At 46.4% G+C, this 21,229-nt stretch overlaps 1 long non-coding RNA gene across 2 annotated transcripts in view; it reads left to right on the top strand.

The window, feature by feature from the left end:
* The window catches only part of LOC110343329, a 68,740-nt gene that overhangs the window by 33,806 nt on the left and 13,705 nt on the right, over positions 1 to 21,229 (top strand). Inside the window, exons 3-5 of one of the 2 annotated variants that reach the window (XR_005874140.1) lie at positions 1,081 to 1,103; positions 1,549 to 1,660; positions 3,578 to 3,704. The exons of the other annotated variant lie outside the window; for it this stretch is intronic. This is a non-coding gene — a long non-coding RNA (uncharacterized LOC110343329). The remainder of the gene's footprint in view (positions 1 to 1,080; positions 1,104 to 1,548; positions 1,661 to 3,577; positions 3,705 to 21,229) is intronic. 2 annotated transcript variants of the gene reach the window in all.

Genomic DNA, 21,229 nt, shown 5'->3' with positions numbered 1-21,229 from the left:
TAACACCACGGGCATGTGGGCTGAGTGATATGTTGCCCAGAGATTTCTAAGGAGCCTGGGGTCCTTTGGCTCCGTGAAAGCAAACTCAGACCCTTCATTCTTTGTTTTATTTGAGGCCACTGAAAATTTCGTAGGCATGTTCACATTTATTCAACTTCGAATTGCATTACTTAGTGGCACGATCTTGCAGCACCCAAAGAGATACTGAAACAGGGCATCCAACAGTCTGTACCACAGGGAAGATGGCTCTTGCATCATCCCTAGGACATGTCTGGAGGTAAAATTAAACCAGTCTTTAAAAACAAGCCGTCCTTTATTGGTAATTTCCTTAAAAAGTAAATCTATGCGTAATAGATGTTTACAAGATCAGAGACGAGACTGCTTTGCATTTAGGAGTTTCTGCGTGGAGTCGTAGGATCCAAAGCAAGCCTCCTCAGACAGCCCTGCTGAGATGCTCTTCTAGGCTGGATCCCTGGTGCTGAGGGTGAACCAGCTGCACAGGGAGGAAGAGCATTGCTGTCCCTACATGCTTGAGCAAAAAGAATCCTATCCGAGCAACATGAAAGCCCTAATAAAGTTGAACCAGGGGATCTGCAATTTGTTTAAAATTGAATGTGCTGCTGCGGGGGGGGGGGGCAGACAGTTTTCTTGTGTGATCAAGAACACGAGTGTTTGGGGGAGACAAGGGCATCATACCAGGAGGATTAGATGGGGTGACATCAAAGCAGCAGGAACTCACCTTCTGAGATGTTGGTGTGGGGCCAGGATGGGGCTTGGCACTCTGTGGGGTTTATTCCCTCATCTTCCTGGGCTCTCTATGTAGCATAGATTGTTATCTGTGCTTTGAGTAGACTTTATCGTATAAAATTGGGGTATGGAAACCACAAACATTGGACCATAGCACACAAAGAAACTGAGACCAAGGGGATCTATTTCTTTTCTTTCCCTCCTCTGCACTTTCCTCTTCTTCCTCCCCCATTTCCCCTTTTCTCTTCCTCTTCATCCTTTATTTCTTCCTTTTGAGTCAGAGTCTCACTATGTAACCCAGACTGCTTCAAACTCATGATCTTTCTGCTTCAGCCTCTCACGTACTGGGATTACAGGTATGTACAGCCCATACTGGGGTTACAGGTGTATGCTTCCCTTACTGGGATTACAGGTGTGTACTGCCCCTACTGGGATCACAGGCGTGTGCTGCCCATACTGGGATCACAGGCGTGTGCTGCCCATACTGGGATCACAGGTGTGTGCTACCCATACTGGGATCACATGTGTGTACTGCATGTCTGGGGTTACAGGTGTGTGCTGTATATACTGGGATCACAGGGTGTACTGCTCCCTACAGGGATCACAGGTATGTACTGCATGTCTGGGATTACAGGTGTGTGCTGTATATACTGGGATTACAGGTGTGTGCTGCCCATACTGTGATTACAGGTGTGTGCTGCCCATACTGTGATTACAGGTGTGTGCTTCCCTTACTGGGATTACAGGTGTGTACTGCATGTCTGGGATTACAGGTGTGTGCTGTATATACTGTGATTACAGGTGTGTGCTGCCCATACTGTGATTCAGGTGTGTACTGCCCTTACTGGGTTTGCAGGTGTGTAATGCATGTACTGGGAATTACAGGTGTGTGCTACCCTTACTGCGACTACAGGTATGTACTGCCCCTGCTGAGATTGCAAATGTGTACTGCCCTTACTGTGATTACAGGTGTGTGCTTCCCTTACTGGGATTACAGGTGTGTACCATATTAACTGCGATTACAGGTGTGCTGCCACCTCTGCTGTACCTTGTTTGCTTGAGATAAAGGGAGTATTGTAGTGCATATTATGGAACCTTTAGAACCCTGACAGCTACTGGGGCCTCTGTCACCACAGAGCAACGGGAGATGAATTATTGAAACACTGGAGTTTAGCATGTGTTTCTTACTAATAAGCTCTCTTAGCTACACCCTCAAAAATGCCACCAGATGTGAAAAGGAGATTCGTAATGACACTCAGGTTTGTCAAGGTCCTATTCTGAAACTGCAGCCACCACACATTACCCACGTTAATTTGGCCTCATTTAATTTTGACCAAGAACACATAGGAGGCATTGAGAACTTGCTGTTATTTTTTCTCTTCACTGTTGGCCCATATTGTTTTTGACACAGTGCCTCAATTAGGCCTTAAGAATAGGTAGTACATGCTTGATGAAATAGAGCCGTATGGTGACAGGGAGAATTCGGCAGCATGGTTTGAAGCTTAGTTTGATGTTCCTTCACTGGGGACCCACCAGTCACAATAATTACATTGCTGTCTTTTCATAATATGATTTATTTAGATGTTGCTTTATGAATTAATTCCTTCTAATTGCTGCTCCCCTTGCTGTAAATCAAGGTTTCTTGCTTTCTGTAGTATGGCAAACATGATCCTACGGTGCAGTAATTAGTCCAATTAGGAAGCAAGGCAGATGTGGAAAACCAATTAGTTTCAGGAATATGTCCCTGCCTATGTATCCTGAGCACTGTTCAATTGAAATTTAATAGCAACTTAATAAAACATTGTTTTACTCACAAACCGTCTCCTCCTTCCAAGCTCCTATTTGTTTGTTTATCTGCTCATTTTGAAGGGATCCCTTGCCAACTTGCTTCATGCTTGGCCAATCTCTTTCTGTGTGAAGTTAAGTGCTATTATTATCTTTCTGTGGTTGGAGTGGAGAGATCCACGCTTGAAGAGGGAAGCAGACACCATTGGTCTGGGGGAAGGGATGAGGCTTGGTCTTCTCCATTCTTCTTTTTGCAAATGTACCTATGGCTTGATCCAAAGACTTAGACCAGGAGACTTGAATGTTGTATTTTGTACAAACGCACATAAATGCATAAAGCTATGCACACAAATGTGTGCGTATCCAGACACACACGCATGTACACACTTACACAAATGTGCACACATGCATACATACATGCAAGCAGTCTGTTTGCTGCCTCTACCAGAGAACACTATGCCCACGTTCCCAGTTTTTATCTGCCAATCCCATGACGTCTTCTTTTGCTCAAGCCTGAGAATGACACCAGGGACATCCTTATCCTTGAGCTTATTCAATTGGGAAGCTGGAATGAGATGAGCTATTAACGTCAAGGGTTCTAAATTTAACATCTTATGATAGCAACTTAGAAAGTGTTAATCTACAAATCAACAAAACAAAAAGGGTTACTGTTCCAAATGTCTGTGTTGTAAACTGAAAATTACTGTGTATGATATCTGCCATGAGGGCTATCTCAGGCCTTAGGCTGACTTACGGCCTGTGATGACCATGTACAAGGTGTCCTGTGTCCCGTGATATAGAGCAAGGAAGTCCCAGGGGTGGGCAAGGGGCTGGCTGACCGATTAAGCCTATAGTTCCCCTCTCTTGCAAAGCAGAAGGCAGAGGAGTCCCATTTCATCTTTTCTAAGGGTTACAGATAGCAGAATCTGAGAGAAAGTCTCCCATCCAGCTATGGAGGAGACCTCTTCCAGAGCTCAAGGAAGCAGAGCTAAAATCAGCCTCCAGGCTCTCTTAACACGACCCCACTGTATTCTTTGCACAACAGCTGGCGACTGTCTTTGGGGAACAAATCTCTAGCTCTGGGACATCTACATGTGAGAGTTATTCTTTAAAAATCTATCGCCAAACAGTTGCAGCAACTGAAAATCCCTCTTCACTGCTCCGTCTCATAGGTGAGTTACTGAACTTTTGATTTATATAACTCATTATCATTGCACAGTCACTGCGGCGATACACTCCATTTGTCTCTCGGATCATTATGTGGTTGGCTTTCTCCATGTCCTGGAAGCAAGACCTTAATAATAACCAGCAAGGGTAATACAATTAGCGAGAAAGCGGCATTACCGTGCTCAGTCAGCCCTTCAGAGTATGTGTGCACGCCTGCGCGCATGCGTGCATGCTGAGCCTGGAGTAGCTGTGAAGATGCAACATGCAAGAGGTAACTAACACTCTTTGGAGACCAGCGACTCCCTTCTCACCTGAATCAGCAGGTTCTCCGTAGACACCGAGAGTCCAATCAGGGTCTCTCTGATGCTGGCTGCAGTGTGGGGAGCAAAGGACAAGGGAGAAGTGTCGCTGAGGAGGAAGGACTGCGGCCAACCCGCGGTGGGTGTTAGAGAACCGAGGGCCCCTGTGACCCGGAAGATGAGGCTATTCATCCCCAGCCCACAGGATGCCATTATTGCTCTTCTGATTGTATCTGTTCCTTTGGGGGACACGGTGACAACGCTCAGGTTATAAACAGCCAGCCACTCGGAGTGGCTGATGATGTGCCAGCCTCGGGTGATTGAGGGACACGAGGGCTGAAGCTGAAATTGCTCGGCAGCTTCCGCTGTCCTTTCTGAGCCACTCAGCTGTAGACGTGCTTATGTGGGGCCGTGAAAAAAGACGGTTGCTGATCAAACCAACTGAAATTTTGAAGTTAGACTCGCTGTCAGGAAGCTCAATAAAAACTGAACTTGAGAAATATTTACTGACGGGTTTCCCCCGACAGTTACAGATATTGTTGTTGAGGCAAATAAGCATACATTGTACTTGAGCGCACGGATTACTTTGAGAAGGGCTCATGCTTACACTTCACCCGTGCCTAAGTAGGGGTTCTAACCGTCTGGAAGAGAGAATGGACAGGGAAAATCAGAAGAACAAATGCGAGAGCCGTGTGTTGAAGGAGGGTGGGTTAGGGACAAATGTAGATGGCAGGCATGGTGGGTGACAGCAAGTTCAGGGGCCTCTGAGGCCGTGGACAGGTGAAGCTATTCTGGACAGGCTAGGTCTTCTGTGCTTCTGGCCTCCAGACGGACGCCAGTGGGCTCCGAAGGCAGTTGGCCCAGAGCACAGGCACCCCGGGATCTCTCCACAGTCTGGTGGATACAGAGCAGCATCAGAAACCCCAGTCAACAGGGTCATCATATTGCAGGTGTGTGTGTGTGTGTGTGTGTGTGTGTGTGTGTGTGTGTGTGTCCAAACGTGCATATGTTGGAGGCCGGAGGTCACTGTCAGGTGAAGCCACATTACCAGTTAAATTTTGAGACAGGGTCTCTCACTGCATCTGGATCTCACTGCCCAGACCACCCTGAGACCTTCAGGCTATCCGTCAGGTCCAATTGGGACAAATGGCTACCTGTGATGTTTACTAGCGTATCAAAGTGCATGCTGGCCTCCAGGCTCTCCGAGTATCACAAGAACCTGTTACAGAGCCCATGATATCTTGTCTCTTAGCTCTTCTCACCCTGACCCCTACCCTAAATGTCTCCAGCACATGGGCTCCCCTGCCCCCAGCTACTCATTCCCTATATTCCTTGCTCTCCTCTCTCTTGGTCTCCTTTGCATCTATTTTTCTCCTCCCCCTCCCCCTCCCCTCCCCCTTCCCCTCCCCCTCCCCCTCCTCCTTGCTTCATGGCCCAGTCCAGTCTGCCGTCCATGTTCAGTCTGTTGCTTTCTCTGCTCTTCCAGATGCCCCTGGCCGCTCTCCTTGACATCTACAATAAAGCCTCTCCCTCATCCATACCTCGGAGAAGTCATGTTGTCAGTTTATATGGTATCCTCCTGTCTCTACCTCCCCAGTACTTATCACTGCTTTTATGTGGGTACTGGGAGGTCTGAACTCAGGTCCCCAAGCTTGTGCCCCAGGCACTTGGCCTTCTTAGCCACCTACCACACCCTGGTGGTATGTATTCACGCACACCACTGTCTTGACCCCTCCCCTCTGGCATGCTAAGAGATTGCTCTGGAAAATGGAATGGATCAACCTCTTTCAATAACCTATTTCATTCCGTGCACCCCCCAAGGCTCTTAACAGATGGGACCAAAAGCACATCCTGTGCAGCCTTATCTACGGTAGCAATGTTGAATTGTCCCCTAGCCCACAGACTTGCAAGCGGTTGCTGTAAGGTAAATTCTGTAATAATAAAACAGTGTGGTTTTTCTCAGTTGCTAACAGGGGAGGGGAGGATAATAAAAATAGCGGTGATTTAAGTTTCCTTCAGGACCCCCACCCCACCCAGGGAATAAGTGTCCACACTTCCCCACCTATTAATTGGGAAGAATGGGAACCAGGACAAAGGCTGGGAGGCCCCTTTGCAGCTCTCCCCAGGGCTTTCTGTGAGAACTGCCTGGGGGGGGGGTGGACATCTGCTTTCCCAAGCAATCAATGCAACCACACAAGTGAGAAATGAGTAACATCAACTGCTTAGCATCCGTTCTTCCTTGTAATTAATACCACGTGGCTGTGCAGACAGCCCAAGCTGTCTGGTGGGGAGATGCTCATTCAGGGAAACCAAGCAGCAAGCAAACAAGGGTTGGGGGGAGGAGGCTGTGTGCGCGTACTTCTTGCAAAGCGCCAAGAAGACAACCGCTTACCTCCAAGTTGCCTGTACCCAAGTTACCGCTGGGGGTTTGTGTTTATGTTTGATCTTTTTTCTTTATCTTCTGAAAAATCTGTGTGTGCGTGTGTGTGTGTGTGTGTATATATATATGTATATATATATGTATATATATATTTGCAACCAGGAGGCGCACACTCTTTAATTGTTCCATTAAAAGAGGTGTTGAGATGTTACTAATTGCCAAATGCAATTAAGTGTGGCAACATGTCACAGGTAAATTAATAAGAAGCCAGGTGCGTGGTGGGGGATGGCGCTCAGTGTTCATGAGGCGGAAATAATTGTTATTCTTCCTGGGGTGGTGGGGGGGAACTCTTGCTTGTCTGACTATGCTGTCACACATACCCTACACTGGGCCCATTTCATCTTTAAAAACAAATTATTTTTTTCCTTTCTTCCTTTTTCCCCCTTTGTGTGTGTGTGTGTGTGTGTGTGTGTGTGTGTGTGTGCCTGCACATGCAAGTACATGTGCCACAGTGTGCATGTAGAGGTCAGAGAACAAGATACTAGAACTATTCCAGTCCTCCTACCTCATGTGTGCCAGAGATCAAACTTGGGCTGTTAGTCTTGGCAACAGGCACCTTGAACCTGTCACTCCAGCCTTCTGTTCCTAAGTTTTGACTGTGGCTAGGATTGGTTTTAGCTGCAGCCTCTGGGAGCTTCATAGTGATGCGAAAGGTGTTGAAAATGTGAAAAGGAAAAGACAACACTTACTTTTGGACGACCTTAGAAATGGTGGATAGCATTATGTTTACATCTAAAAACATCTAGTTTTTACTCTTTACTCATTCGTGGTGGTGGCTGAGGGGGGCGGGGAGGGGAGCCACCTAGTTCCCAAATAATCACATGGAATCTTATTTCTTCTTATGAATGCACGGCCTTAGCATGGCTTGTTTCTAGCCAGCTTTTCTTCTTCAATTTGCTCATCTACCTTTTGCCTCTGGGCTTCTACCTTCTTGTATTTCTGTATATCTTTTCTTCTTACTCTGTGTCTGGATGTGTGGCTGGGTATGGTCTCTCTTCTTCTCCTTTTCTTGTTCCTCGATCCTCTCTTCCCAAATTTCTCCTCCTGTTTGTTCTCTCTGCCTGCCAGACCCACCTATCCATTCCCCTGCTGTTCAGCTCTTTATGAGACCAATCAGGTGTTTTAGACAGGAAAACCAACACATCTTCACAGAGTTAAACAAATGCAACATTAAAAAAATTTGCAATACACCATTGCATCATTAAGCAAATACCCTACACAATAAACAAATACTACACATCTTCAGCTAATATTGCACAATATAGATGAGACCATATTCTACCTTGTCACCCGCTTAATGTCGTGGAAGAGGAAGAGCCACCATGCCTGAGTGTCTTGGTGGGATTCTTTCAAGATGATAGCCAATGAGCTACCAGAAAGCTCAGCGGCAGGACTGGTGTCCCAGGTTAGCTAAAATTTGTTCACCTTCCTTGATTTCACGTTATCTTTCTGCTCTTCTCACATGCTATGTGCAACATAGACTATGATGAAGGCTTCTTCCACTTCAGGGAATCTAGACTGTGAGTCTGTGGCAGCTTAAATGAGAACATTCACCACAGGCTCTGGCATTTGAATATTTGGCTCCCAGTTGGTGGAGCTCCTTGGAGAGGCTTAGGAGGTGTGGCCTTGATGGAAGAAGTAGGTAGGGGGTGGCTTTAAGAGTTTCAAGACTCGGGTTATTTCATATTGGCTATCTTAGCTTTGTGCATATAATTCAAAATGCAAATACTCAGATATTCCTGTTTTCAAGTTTGTTGCCCGGTGCAAAAATGCTTGCTGTCACAATGAATTCTTTTCCTGCTTGAACTGTAAGCCCAAGTAAGCTGGGTTAGTAACTATTAGATACAGGCAACTTACACTGATATAGATTCTTGTATATTGATACTTAGTAAAATTATTTTTGTATTCCTGTCTTAGTTTATATATCGTTACAAACTTGAAATTATATTTGTCATATTGTATAGGTTGCTCTTTCTGTTTACAATGTTTTCACATACTAATGTAAAGTTAATTTATCATGTTGCATGTATGTATATTTGTTTCTGCATATACTTAATATATTTTGTATATTGATACAATTTAAGGATATTTTGTCATATTACACTATACAATTCTGTCTCTGCTCAAGATATTTACATATGTATGTATATAGTTACAATTGCGAGGTCATTGTCCTCATGCTGCCCATCTATTTAAAGATTGTTTATTTTTATATTTGGGAAGCTTCAGTCAGTAAGCAATGTATGTTTTTGAGAATTACATGTTATAATCACCCATGCTTCTCATGCCTATTTATGTTAGTCAGGTTCTCTAGATGCTCAGAGATGTGCTCAGAATAGACATTTGATCTTCAAGCACTTCAAAGACCTACAGAATATGGCATTTAATGTTTTAATAATTTAGAACTCCCTTGACATGACACACGACTACTCCTGGCAGCTCCAAGCTTTTCTTGAGAGTTTGATGGGCATCAGAGACACTCCATTTGGAGTTTGTTTACTTTTTGGCAAAAGTGGCCTATTGGGCAAAGAACTGCCCTTAACAGGGGACACACTGTCCCAACTGGACAAGCAGGTTATGAAGATAAGCGACTGCTCAACCTTGCAAGACAGGACGGTCTTTCGAATCTTCCTGCTGCTGCTGCTGGTCTGTCAGATATTCTAAGCCTTAGCCAAAGTTGGTTGCCCCAACGTTACTGTGTAGACCTTGGGTGACTGTACAGGCAGCCAGCTGTTTCTGTCATTTCTTGCACCTTTAGGAAGTCATTTATACTACTAGGAAATCACCCTACTTACCCAGGTGATGTTATTTTCCTTCTCAAGTCTTTGTTGAGGTTGAAGACTAGATAGCCACAGCTAATGTCCTCTCATATCCTGGCTAAGGCATTTTAGATACAAGACTCAGACTACTCAGGATGGGATGGCTGTTGGAATAATCTCTATATTTTGCCAATCACCTATAGCCTGGACACTTAACATGTGTCTCTTGCTTGATGTTGCTCTTCCTGGTTGTAGGTCTAAATCTGTGTATGTGTTTTTACCTTTCTTTCTCCTGGGCAATGCTTGATATCTGTTTCTATTGTATATACTTTTTATATTAGGATTAAAACCCTCTTATTTAGACCTTGGTTCTTTACCACCATTTTTCTTTGGTCTTTTGAAAATTTATTTAGCATTACAGTTTCAGTACAAGTATACATTACGTGTTAAGCATATCTGCCCAATGCCTCCCTTCATTGCCTTCCCTCCACTTTCCCCCTCCTGTTAGTCAGCATCATCCCCTTAGACTGCTTCGTTTCTGCCTCCGTGTCATGTATGAATACGCGCTTTTATGCATCTATATAAAGTCCAGGAACCACAAATGAGTTTTCTGAGACAGGCTCAATTAATTTACTACAACTATCTTCCATTGTATCCATTTTCCGACACTGATGTAACTGTTTTTTTTTTTTAATGGCTGAGAAAAATTCCACTGTGTATAACCCACATTTGCCTTATACATGCCTCTGTTGCTGGTCGCCCATGTTGGTTCTATAACTCAGCTGTTGTAAATGGTGCTGAAGCAATCGTAGATGTCAGGTATCTCTGTGGCGTATCAGCTTGGAGTCCTTCCAGCAGTATCCAGGAGTTTGACCACCCTGGTGCCTCATTAACTCACAAAGTCGGTTCTGGGGAAAGGCTGAAGTGGCCACAGTGTGTGTCTTCTGGGGAAAGGCTGATGTGGTCACAGTGTGTGTCTTCTGAGGAAAGGCTGATGTGGTCACAATGTGTGTCTTCTTATGAGAAGGCTGATGTGGTCACAATGTGTGTCTTCTTATGAGAAGGCTGATGTGGCCACAGTGTGTGTCTTCCTATGAGAAGGCTGATGTGGCCACAGTGTGTGTCTTCCTATGAGAAGGCTGATGTGGTCACAGTGTGTGTCTTCTTATGAGAAGGCTGATGTGGTCACAATGTGTGTCTTATGAGGAAAGGCTGAAGTGGTCACAGTGTGTGTCTTCTGAGGAAAAGCTGATGTGGCCACAGTGTGTGTCTTCCTATGTGAAGGCTGATGTGGCCACAGTATGTCTTCTGGGGAATGGTGGCTGTGGCCACAGCATGTGTCTTTGTGGAGTGTTGCTTTTTTTGAGCCTCATTTTTAGAGAGAAAGGAAGGCTCCATAGAAGGTCCAAAAAACTCTTTTTGCCTTTAGATGGCTCCTTTGCTTTCATACAGTATTCTCTTCTGTATTTGTGTACTGATCCTTCTTTTAAATAAATGCCAATTACTGGTGTCTTGGGCTTCATTAAATGTGCACATAGTGTGGTGTGGGGTGTGTGTGTTGTTTTGGGGTATGTGTATATGGTGTATGGTGTGTGTGGTGTGGTATGTGAGTGTTTGGGAGGTATGTGTTTAGGGTATGGTATATGTTTGCGTGTGTGGTTTGGGGTGTGTATGATGTGTGGTGTGTGTGTGTGTGTGTGGTTTGGGATGTATGTGTGGCATATGTTTGTGTGTATGGTATGGTGTGTGGTGTGATGGGTGTGGTATGGTGTGGGGTGTGTGTGTGTATGAAGGGGAGGTACAGAGGTTGTTTCCTTGGTCCCTCTCTTCATTTTCCAAGGGCTGATTCAGCTGCCTAGATACCCAGTTTGCCCCAGGGATCCTGTCCCTGTCTTTTCAGAGCCGGGGTGACTGGCAGGCTACCATGCCAGCTCAGCTTTTTCATGGGTGCTGGGGATCTGAACTCCAGTCCTTACATGTGCACAGTAAGCACTTGGGCCACAGCCATCTCCCCAGCCCTGACCACACTAAATTTTAATTACCTCTTTACAGGCCCAATCTTCCAAGTGGTTATATAGTGGCATTCCAAGGTACTGGAGGTTAATACCACAGGAGTTGGGGGGACGGGCAATACACTCTGCCCATAGCTTACCCCCAGACCAGCCGAGACCTCCGAATGTTAAACCCACAGGCAAAACAGTAGTGGGGGGGGATCTTTTCAAGCAAGCCATGACTACAGAAGCAAAATGAAGCGGTTGGGAAAGCCCCTTCTTGAACAAGGGGTACAGAGCACTCCCAAGGTTTCCAGTTGAGCTTTGGGGTCACTCTCTTTGAGGAAGCAGCAGAGGTGAGTTTTACAGTAAACAGGAACTTAGCTTAGCTACAGATTTGAAAGGCTTCTGATTATAAGATGGACTCAGGCTGGTTTTTCACTTCCTAGAGCTGCTGGGGATGTCATGAACGGAGGCAGGATGGACAGTCTGTGTCCTGCACAGTAAGGATTCTACATCAATTGGTTGTGTCTGTTATCTTCATGCGGCAAGGGCCCAGTTTTCCTGGACTTTGTGTCTTCTCTCTGTGTGACTAATAGGATCCAATGCAGCAAAGCTGCCTCTGTGTTTAGTGAGGTGTCTGTTTTCTTGTTGGAGTAGTTGAAGGTAGAAGAGGCATTCTTTTAATGCAGAAATTTGTATTTAAACTATTAAAACCCAAAGTATAAAGCAACATAAGAGAACACAGAACTTATAAAACGATTGAGCCAAGGGCAGGTAGGTCTGTGTTCTAGCTTACATTACAAAGAAGTGTTCAAGGTCGGCCTAAGTGACTAACCATTTAATGCATTGTCATGCCGTGAGGGGCTTTCCCTGCTTCCTTCCTTCCTTCCTTCCTTCCTTCCTTCCTTCCTTCCTTCCTTCCTTCCTTCTCTCTCTCTCTCTCTCTCTCTCTCTCTCTCTCTCTCTCTCTCTCTCTCTCTCTCTCTCTCTCTTTCTACCTCTCACCACGTCTCCTGTAATTAAGGAATGGTGGAGAGTTCTTGTCACCCACCATTAAGGTATAGTAGTCACAGGTAGTTTCATAACATCTGCTTCTTGCAACTGGCTAATTAACCATAAAAATCTGTCAGAGTGCCTGACAGTTTTCTGGAACATGGAATGTGAATACAAAACAGGGCATTTGGCTTAGGGATGGAGAAGGATGGTGTTAAGACTGGTGTGTTCTTTGCCCTCTTCTTTTGGATGTGACTATGTCTCATCTTCAGAGCAAGGTTAGGTCCGTACCTCCTTGATAAGGACTAATATTGAGATGCATCTTTTGACAAAAAGAATACGGGTCAGGAACAAACTATGGCTCTGTGTGAGAGTCCACTGTTAGTGGCTGCCCTGCAGCGCCCCTCATAACCTACCAGGATATGCCCCCCCCACTGAGATCCCCAAGTTCTGATGACGAGACTGAGGGCCTCTTACCTGGGGCAGACATTTACCTTTCAGCAAGGTCATCTCATAGACTCCTACTATGTATTTGTGGCTGATGTCTTATTTTGCCTACTTACCTGCCTGGCTTGCTGAGCTGAGGTCCCATGACTTCTGCGGAGTGCATCTTCTTGCTACTCGCTCTCTGTATTTAGCTGCGGACCTGGGGTGTTCCTACTTGTGGTCACAGTATGTCTTTCTTCTTTGTACCTACACTTTCCACAAGCATCTGGATCTACTGATGATTCTGACCTCTGGCTCTGGCTCCACCGGTGCCTGTGTGGACACTTAGCTGGGGACCTGTTGTCGCTGTAACAATAAACGACACACTTGTTGAGGGTATTGGTAACTGTTTGTTGTAGAAATTACTTTCAAGAGAAAAACGGGCAACCCACAGGAGTCAAGAAGCTCTTGCTACCGAACCGCAAGCCAAATGCTGCTCAGTCTTTTATTCCTATCTGGGCACACGCCTCTAGCCACACCCAAAAGCGGGCCTGGCTAGCGGAGTAATGACCATATCTAGTCACGTGTCTCTAGTCACGCCCAAAGTAGGTGTGGTTAGCGGTGAACTGCCCTATCATTACCACATTCATATGTACCTAAGTTTCCCCCTACAACCTGTACTCTGTGGAGGCCGGGTACTTTGCATCTCGCCATTTCTTAGATATGATCTCACAGCCTTGTGTCTGCTCCCCTGGTATGTTGTCCCTTGTGTATCACAGGAAGACGTAAACCCTCCTCCACCACCCGTGCAGGGTCAGCCAACCCCCCCCGCAAATGGGAATGACAAAAGGCAAATTATCAGGAGGAAAAGACAGATTAGTAAAATGGGTCCACACAGGAGTTCACTGAACGTGACCTGGTAAGAGATTAGATCCCAGGCTTATGTATCATCTTAACAGGGTGCTGAAGGGTGGAGAAGAGGCCAGATGGGAGTAAAGCTTTTATAATAGCGGTTGAGGCTCCCACAGTGGGGAAGCTTTCCAGGAAGTACGCACGTGATTAGTAAATGCTATTTCCCGAGCTACCATGTTAGACAAAGGGCCATCTTGGCTGATAGGTGTCTCTGGAAAGACTTTCCTGGGACAGAGAAGGGGGGGACACTTTTGCAAATGGAAATTTCTGTTAACTTAGAAACTAACTTAGATCCACTTTTTAGAAAACTGTGGGGATGGAGACGATCCCTCAGCCAGATCGGCCCGTGTGGGTGGTGGTGAATCGGTGCCTTCCACCAGTGCTCCAAGAGAAGCGGGCATGAGAACTGGCTTTGAGTCTTCAATGTTGTTCTTTTGCTGCAGCTGCGGGCAATAAAACACAAACCACGAGTCAACAAACCCGTGTGGAGTTTATTGAAGGAAAAGGGAAGAGAAGGGGGTGCTGGCCAACCGGGAGCAGAGAGAAGTGGAGAAGGGACAGCGAGAGAGGGGAGGGCAAAAGGAGAGGGGGGGAGAGGAGAGAGGAGGGAGATGAGAGAAAGAGACAGAGACAGAGAGCGCACATGGAGGTGCTCGCTTAAGAGGGGAAGCTTGCACATGTGTACTGAGTTCTTAATGCAACCCTGTAACACATGACGTAGCCATGACATAGCCATGACGTGGCCAAGCAACACGGGTCCCTTTGAGCAGCCTAAGTATCTACCTGAGCGTTGATATATGCATGTCCCACCCCATTGTCGGGGGGGGCGGGGTCAGCATAATGCCGGGTTCCAATAGTCAAGGCATTTTAAAAAATCACATGTATTTAATTTATTTGTGTACACCCCAGGAGACCAGAGAACGACTTTCAGGAGTCGGTTCTCTTTTCGGTCACGTGGAACCCAAGGGTTGAACTCAGGTCATCAGGTTTGGTGACACATTATGCCTTCACCCTGAGTCACCTTCTTGTTCCTGGCCTTGAGTCCAGATAGCTCTTGTTTCTTGTTTGTTTGTTTTTGCTTTTCTATACTGAGAGGCATCAGTTGGGAGCTTCTTACAATGCTGGTCCTCGGGCCCTGCCCGAGGTGGTTCAAAGTCAGCTTTTGGATGTCAGTTGTGGTGGGTGTAGGTAAGTGGCTGCCATTGTTGGCATAGGTTTGGCTCAGAGCAGGAATCTGTATCTAATTGCAATAGATAAAGCAACTTGGGTTGAAGCCAGGCCTTCCTGAGGACAAAGGGGAGTGATGTGGGCATCCGAGGCGAGGCCATTAGCGGTTGGATGATAATACAATGTGCTGTAATGGAGCAGTAATGAAATGCAGTTGATACGGCTCTGGTATAAGAGGGGCCCTGTCTTCATTCAAGCGCCCATCCTTCTTCATAGACAGCGTCCTGCAGTCAGGAGATGGAGGAAGAGCCCTGCTGTAACTGTTATAGTTTGTCTCTGGTCTGCTCCTTTTTTTGTTCTTCAGGTGAGGGCATGCCCTAACGTTGAACTCTTCTTACTAGCCTCAGCTCCCATTTAGGCTGTTGTGTGTGGGATGGGAAACCAAGGGCTGTACTGAAGGCCCCTCTCTGAAAGGTCTTGGCAACAAGCTGCAGCTGAGACATGAGCCCCTGCGCCTGAGCCACCAACCACTGCGCATCTCTTTAAAAGACGTGTCTTCAGTGGAGCTGGTCCTTTGTCACAGATCTGCTGGGCACGCTGCTAATCAGGAGGGAGAAACAGATTTAATATAATAGCTTCTCACAGGAATTCATTGAACACACACACACATGACTCAGGCAGGAGATTAGATTCCAGGCCTATATACTATCTTAACAAAGAATGCTGAAGTGAGGGGAACAGCATCAACACCCCTCAACACCAGCTCCCATCAACACCAGCACTCCTCAGCATCAGCGCCCCATGGCATCAGTACCCCTCAGCATCAGCACCACTCAGCATCAGCACCCCTTAGCATCAACAACACCCAGCATTAACATCCCTCAGCATTAACAACACCCAGCCTTAGCACCCTTCAGCATCATCATCCCTAAGCATCAGCAACACCCAGCCTCAGAAGTCCTCAGCACAAGCACCCCTCATTACTAGCACCCGGTAGCATCAGCACCATACAGGATCAGCACCATGTCTTCTTGACGTTTCAATTGCTATCACTCACTTCATCATTTTGCTTGGCCATTCTGCTTTTCTTACGTCTTCAAAACTTACTTTTACTAGTTCTTTACCAAAAGTTTACTTTTAAAAAGACTTGTTTATTTTTATTTTATGTATATGAATGTTTTATCTTTGTGTGTGTGCACCCACACATGCATACACATTGGTGTTTGTGCGTGCATACAACATATGCATGGTTGATTCTTGTGGAAGTCAAAAGAGGGCATTGCATCCCCAGGAAATGAATTTACAGATGGTTGTGAGCCGCCATGTCAGTGCTGGGAACCAAACCCAGGTCCTCTACAAGAGCATTAAGTGCTTTTAACTATGGAGCCATCTCTCTGGTACTGCAGAGTTTCATTTTTTCCCCAGTATTTCCACTTGTTCCCAAAGAAATGATAGGGAAAAGAAATGACAGCACTCACCCTGGAAAAACAGTTGTTAATTTATTTGCCTAAAGCTTATTTTGGAAAAAGATAGGAATAAGGAAAAACTCTCAGGTCTTATACCATAGGACACAGAGGCAGAACAAGAAGCCTGAAATGGGGAGGTGAGGGGAAGAGGAGTTAATGGTTGTAGATGCCAAGGGTGATGAGAGTCTTGACTAAATTGCGTAGCAAATTTAGTGTTGGTGTCATGTGTACTTCTTCCTGAGGAGACATTGGGGGGGGAAAGGTGTCCTTACCCTAGACAGTGCACCATGAAGCATCAGTACCCTCAGCATCCATGACCCCTCAGCATCAGCAACACCCAGCATACGGCTTGGTGACCAGTGAGTCTTAACTGGTGGTTCGTACAGAAGCATGGGCAACTTGTGGGTAGTGAGACCACTCAAGAAAATAATCTCTTTCCTCTCCTCTGTACATCGAGGAGGGGTGGGAATCCCATGAGCCCCCTAGCTCTAGCAACTGCTAAGTAGCTGTAAATTCTTCACAGAAAGTTAATGCACCCTGTGTCATGTGGTTCCTGTCAGACAATCACAGGCACCTGACAGTTCAGGGGAGCAGTGAGCACAGCATGCTGGGATGGTGGTGTTCCTCAGTAGCTGGGCTTTCCAGTGGTGTGGACTCTGGTTACCTGTCCCAGGCAGGAGTGGGAAGCAAGGCGGGAGAGCGGTCCTAGACAAACTTGTCAAAGGCTTCTTGCTTGATACTGAGATGAAAATAATGGACAGTGTTCTTGAGTGTATAGTCTCTCTCCAGACACTTGCTGTCTCTTCTGGGTGTGCTATCCTCTGTGCTGGCTCTCCAGCATTGTGATAAAATGCTTGGGGGAAAAATCGACCTAGAATGGGGAAAGGTTTATCTTGGTTTTGGGTTTCAGAAACTCTCCTGCCATTGCCCCTGGACTTCATTGTTCTGTAGCCTGTAATGGGGAGAAGTCACTTGCTTCCTTTTTAAAAAACTACTTATTAATTTTATTTTATTTTATTTGCATTGGTATAGAAGGTGTCAGATCCCCTGAAGCCAGAGTTACAGACAGTTGTGAGCTGCCATATGGGTGCTGGGAATTGAACCCAGGTCCTCTGGAAGAGCAGATCAGTGCTCTTAACCTCTGAGCCATGTCTCCAGCCCATCACTTGCTTCCTTTAGAGGAACTGGGAAATGGAGAGACCAAATTTCTGCTATTTGGCCCTGTCTCTGAGACGTTCTGGTATCTCAACAGGCCAGAGGCTGAGGTCCCACCCTATGCACTGGCTAGGGTTGGGGGAACACTGGTAGATCCAAACCCAGCCTGCAGTGCTGCTAGGCCTGACTCCCAAGCTCCACTGTTTACAAGCCTTGTGACTTCAGGCCAGTCCCTCACCCTCTGTCACCCGTAAACCTGAAATGTCAATTGCGTCTGCTAATGGCTGGGAGCATTAAATTATGCTATAGTCACGGAGCGCACACGGGCGCCCGGCTCTTCACAGGCCCTTGACATTATTGTCGTTATTCCTACTTGACAGATAAGGAAATTGGGTCTCAAAGAGGTTAAGTGGCTGGCCCAGAGTCTGGTGGCCAGATCAAATTGGCACCAGATCTAATCTGACCCCTCTTAACCACTCAGATGCTGACTCAGAAGCTTGGGGCTGCGGCTGGCAACCACTGGGTGCGGCACTGGTCCCTGAAGTCTACTCCAGTGAGGGCCTCTCACCTGCGGGTTCCCTTGGCAGGGACTCCTCCTAGATGGTTAGCCTGGGGAGTCCTTTGAGCAGGCGTCTACTTTTTCAACATGTCAATGAGGCAATGAGTTTGCTCGTCTATGGGCCCGGTGCAGTTGTTCTTAGCCACCTGCCTTTTTTTTTTTTTTTTTTTTTGATATAATTTGGATGCAGCCAAAACGGAAGTCACTTCCTGCCAAAGGCCTTCTTCCGTGTTGCTTTCCGGCAGGGGGCGGGGCATGCACCTTACCTCTCTATGCTAGTTTCTCTCATCTCCGAGGGTTCCACCTTAGTGTAATTCCCCTGCTTCCCACCAGGTGTCCCACCCTTCCCTGGGAAAGGCAGACTTGGACTGGGGGAAGGGGGAGGGGCACTGTGTGTGTGTGTGTGTGTGTGTGTGTGTGTGTGAGTGAAGAGACTTCCAGATGCTGCTTCTTATCTCTAGACAAAAGGAACCGTCTACCTTGTTCTTCTTTGAAGCTCAGTTGGATCTCTCCAGAAAGCCTGGAGAAGTCACTGCAATTCAGGAAGCTTCTATTCCTGTTAAGGAATGGGTGTCTGTGTGGCCAGTCGGTCCCTTCCATCTCTGAGCTGCAGACTGCAATCTACAGTCACAGCATTCTTCTTTGGAGCCCTTCCAGCCTCCCCTCCCTCCTCAGATCCTCCTCCTTTCAGGGTTTGATTAAAAAAAAAAAAAAAAAAAAAAGACAAGAAGTCCTGGCCCCACCTGCCCTCAATATTCTTTGAATCAGGGAAGGTCAAAGGCCAGTATGTGACAGTGGCACTAACTAGCGTTCCTGCAGACATTAACCTAATTCATCCTCATTTTTCATGTTAGTATGGCAGAAATACTCCCCCATTCTGAAGCAAGACTGTCACACACTTCTCCTGCAGACGGCAAAGGGCAAATTTAGACAAGCTGAAAACACTGTAGTAGCTGGAACATTTGCAGTTCTAAAACTTGTGCTCATCCCAGGCAGGTGGCCCCTACCTGTCATTAGCCTTCCTCTCTCCCTCCCTCCCTCCCTCCCTCCCTCCCTCCCTCCCTCCCTCCCTCCCTCCCTCCCTCCCTCCCTCCCTCCCTCCCTCCCTCCCTCCCTCCCTCCCTTTTAGAAGATCCTGTACTCCTTGGAGAAGGTGGGTCAGGAGGAAAGTTCCATAGTCTTTCTCGCAGGTATTACCATCTGTCTTGGGGCTCTCTGGAGCTTCTCTAGCCTCAGAGTGGACACTGGACACCTCCTGTGGCTTAAACGACATGGCTGTGGTCTTGCAACCTGGCAGATTTTTCTCACCTGGAGATCTGCTGAGGGTATGGTGGGTTATCGTCATTTAATGCCAGCTTCAGAAATGGGAACATTTCTGCATGGGCTGTTTCCCCCCATTGAAGACCCTGACGTCCAGAAGAACACAGTGCTAAGGGAGTCCCTAGCATCTGTGTCCTACACCTCATTATATGCACAGCTTTTAATATTCGGAGACTTTTTGCCAATACACATTTTCACGTGTACTGGGAACTCGGAGCCCATACACAATGTATTATTGATAGGATTGTAATTTACTCCTCTTGGGTTGTATCTACAGTGTATACCATTAGCAAAAAATATTAAATTACCATTGCTTGTATATATTTGTCTACTCAGGTTTGGTTCAATGATATTTGCTTTGCTCTTCAATAAAAGGCTGTGAATACAGAGAGCAGGTAATGTTATTTTGTTGTTGCTGCTGCTGCTGTTGAAAGGGTGTCTTTGATTAAACTATTTCCCCAACACTATGTTTGTGCTGAACCATACTTTGCAGCCAGGACAGGAGACATAGAAGACTGAGGCCTTGGAAGGGAAGATGGATGGGCAAGGCTCTCCAGCTCCCACACTTTTCCCTGACAGGCTACTCCAGGTTAAGCACAGGGGTTTTTGCTCTGTGCGAGAGACCAGCAATCTGTGCTGTCAGAGGGAGGGCATGATCTGTTCAGACCTCATTGCCAGACACGTGGAGGCCCAGTCCCAGCAGAAACTGTGGAGCTGGGATTGGAGTGGGATTCAGGGTGTGTGGACAGAGTCCTTGGCTATAGCCTCATGCCCTAGACTGCTATGTAGTCTTTACTCTCCTGTTATCATTACCAGCTGCTTTGGAGCTTCCCCGCCCCCCCCCCTGAGCTGGGTTACACAGAAACACACAAGCGTGTTTCCTTCTCTAGAAAAGAACTCAGGCTATGGGGTCCAATCAACTCCACCCATGGAAATATCCCATCATGACTGCCTGGCACTTTCTTTGTTCTATCCTTTGGATTTCTCGCTGAAGCCAGATCAGAGGGCCTTTGGCAGTTAGCGAGCTCAATACCCAGACCACCATGGTCTCCCCCGAGGCAGGTCCACTATGTAATTTTTATGAGCAAACAGGTTTCCTTTTAAAATACTTGTGGCTTGGTCTCCCTACCCCTTTGTGGGGTTCAGCATAGCGCTGGTGATGAACGGAGTTTGACATTTATAATAACTAGAAGCAAGAGGGTAAGACATTTAAGATAAATGTTTTTTCCCTCTGGTGCAGTATGAGGAACTCATGAGGCTCTTGGGCAGATGGGCTGGGGAGGCCAAGAGGCCACAGGGGGCGGGCATTCAGGGCACAGGGTCTTGGATAACAAAGTGGTCTTCACACTCAGTTCCTGAGAGAAATGGCAGCTATGGGTTCTGTTGAGCCTGGCCACACAGGGCATCTTCTGGAGGTGAAAGGTGGGTTTCCTTTGGTGGGTTTTGTTTAGTATCTGCCTTTTTAGCCAGGTAGGTCCTCAAGCAGACCCCTCCATTGAAGAAGGGGCAATTCCATAAAGAGTTTATCTGGACAGGTCCTTCGTACTAAGTGAACTTATGCCCCCCACCCCACTCCAATCCTACATCTTCTTCCCTGAAGGAGAAGAAATGTGGTGTTTAAAACAAGAAATGAAACAAAATGTCAGTCACTCAGGGTGTGTACAGCCAATGAAATCAGTGCCACATCTGTCAAAGAAAATCATAAACCATGACAACCAAGAAGTGTCTGTCCTCATCACATCCCAGATTCCCACACAGCCTCATGTTTTAAGCACATGTTCTGGTGCAGAGGGACCCATGGAAAGGCAATTACATTTGGTGAGTGATTAAAGTCGGATCTGCCAGCTTTACGTGTCAAATATGTTTAAATGCATTAACCTTTACAGAATTTATACTACGTGCTGAGTTATATCCTGTACGGTGTCAGGAAGATCTGGATCCGCCTTCACTTAAGTCTTATTTACATTTATTTTATTATAATATTAAGTAGACTTAAATAACCTTAATGGGGATTTCCTCCCCAATTATACAGGTCTTGTT

The sequence above is a fragment of the Mesocricetus auratus genome, unplaced genomic scaffold, assembly GCF_017639785.1.
Source record: "Mesocricetus auratus isolate SY011 unplaced genomic scaffold, BCM_Maur_2.0 Super-Scaffold_100676, whole genome shotgun sequence".
Classification (NCBI taxonomy): Eukaryota; Metazoa; Chordata; class Mammalia; order Rodentia; family Cricetidae; genus Mesocricetus; species Mesocricetus auratus.
This window is presented reverse-complemented; position numbering and strand designations above follow the sequence as displayed.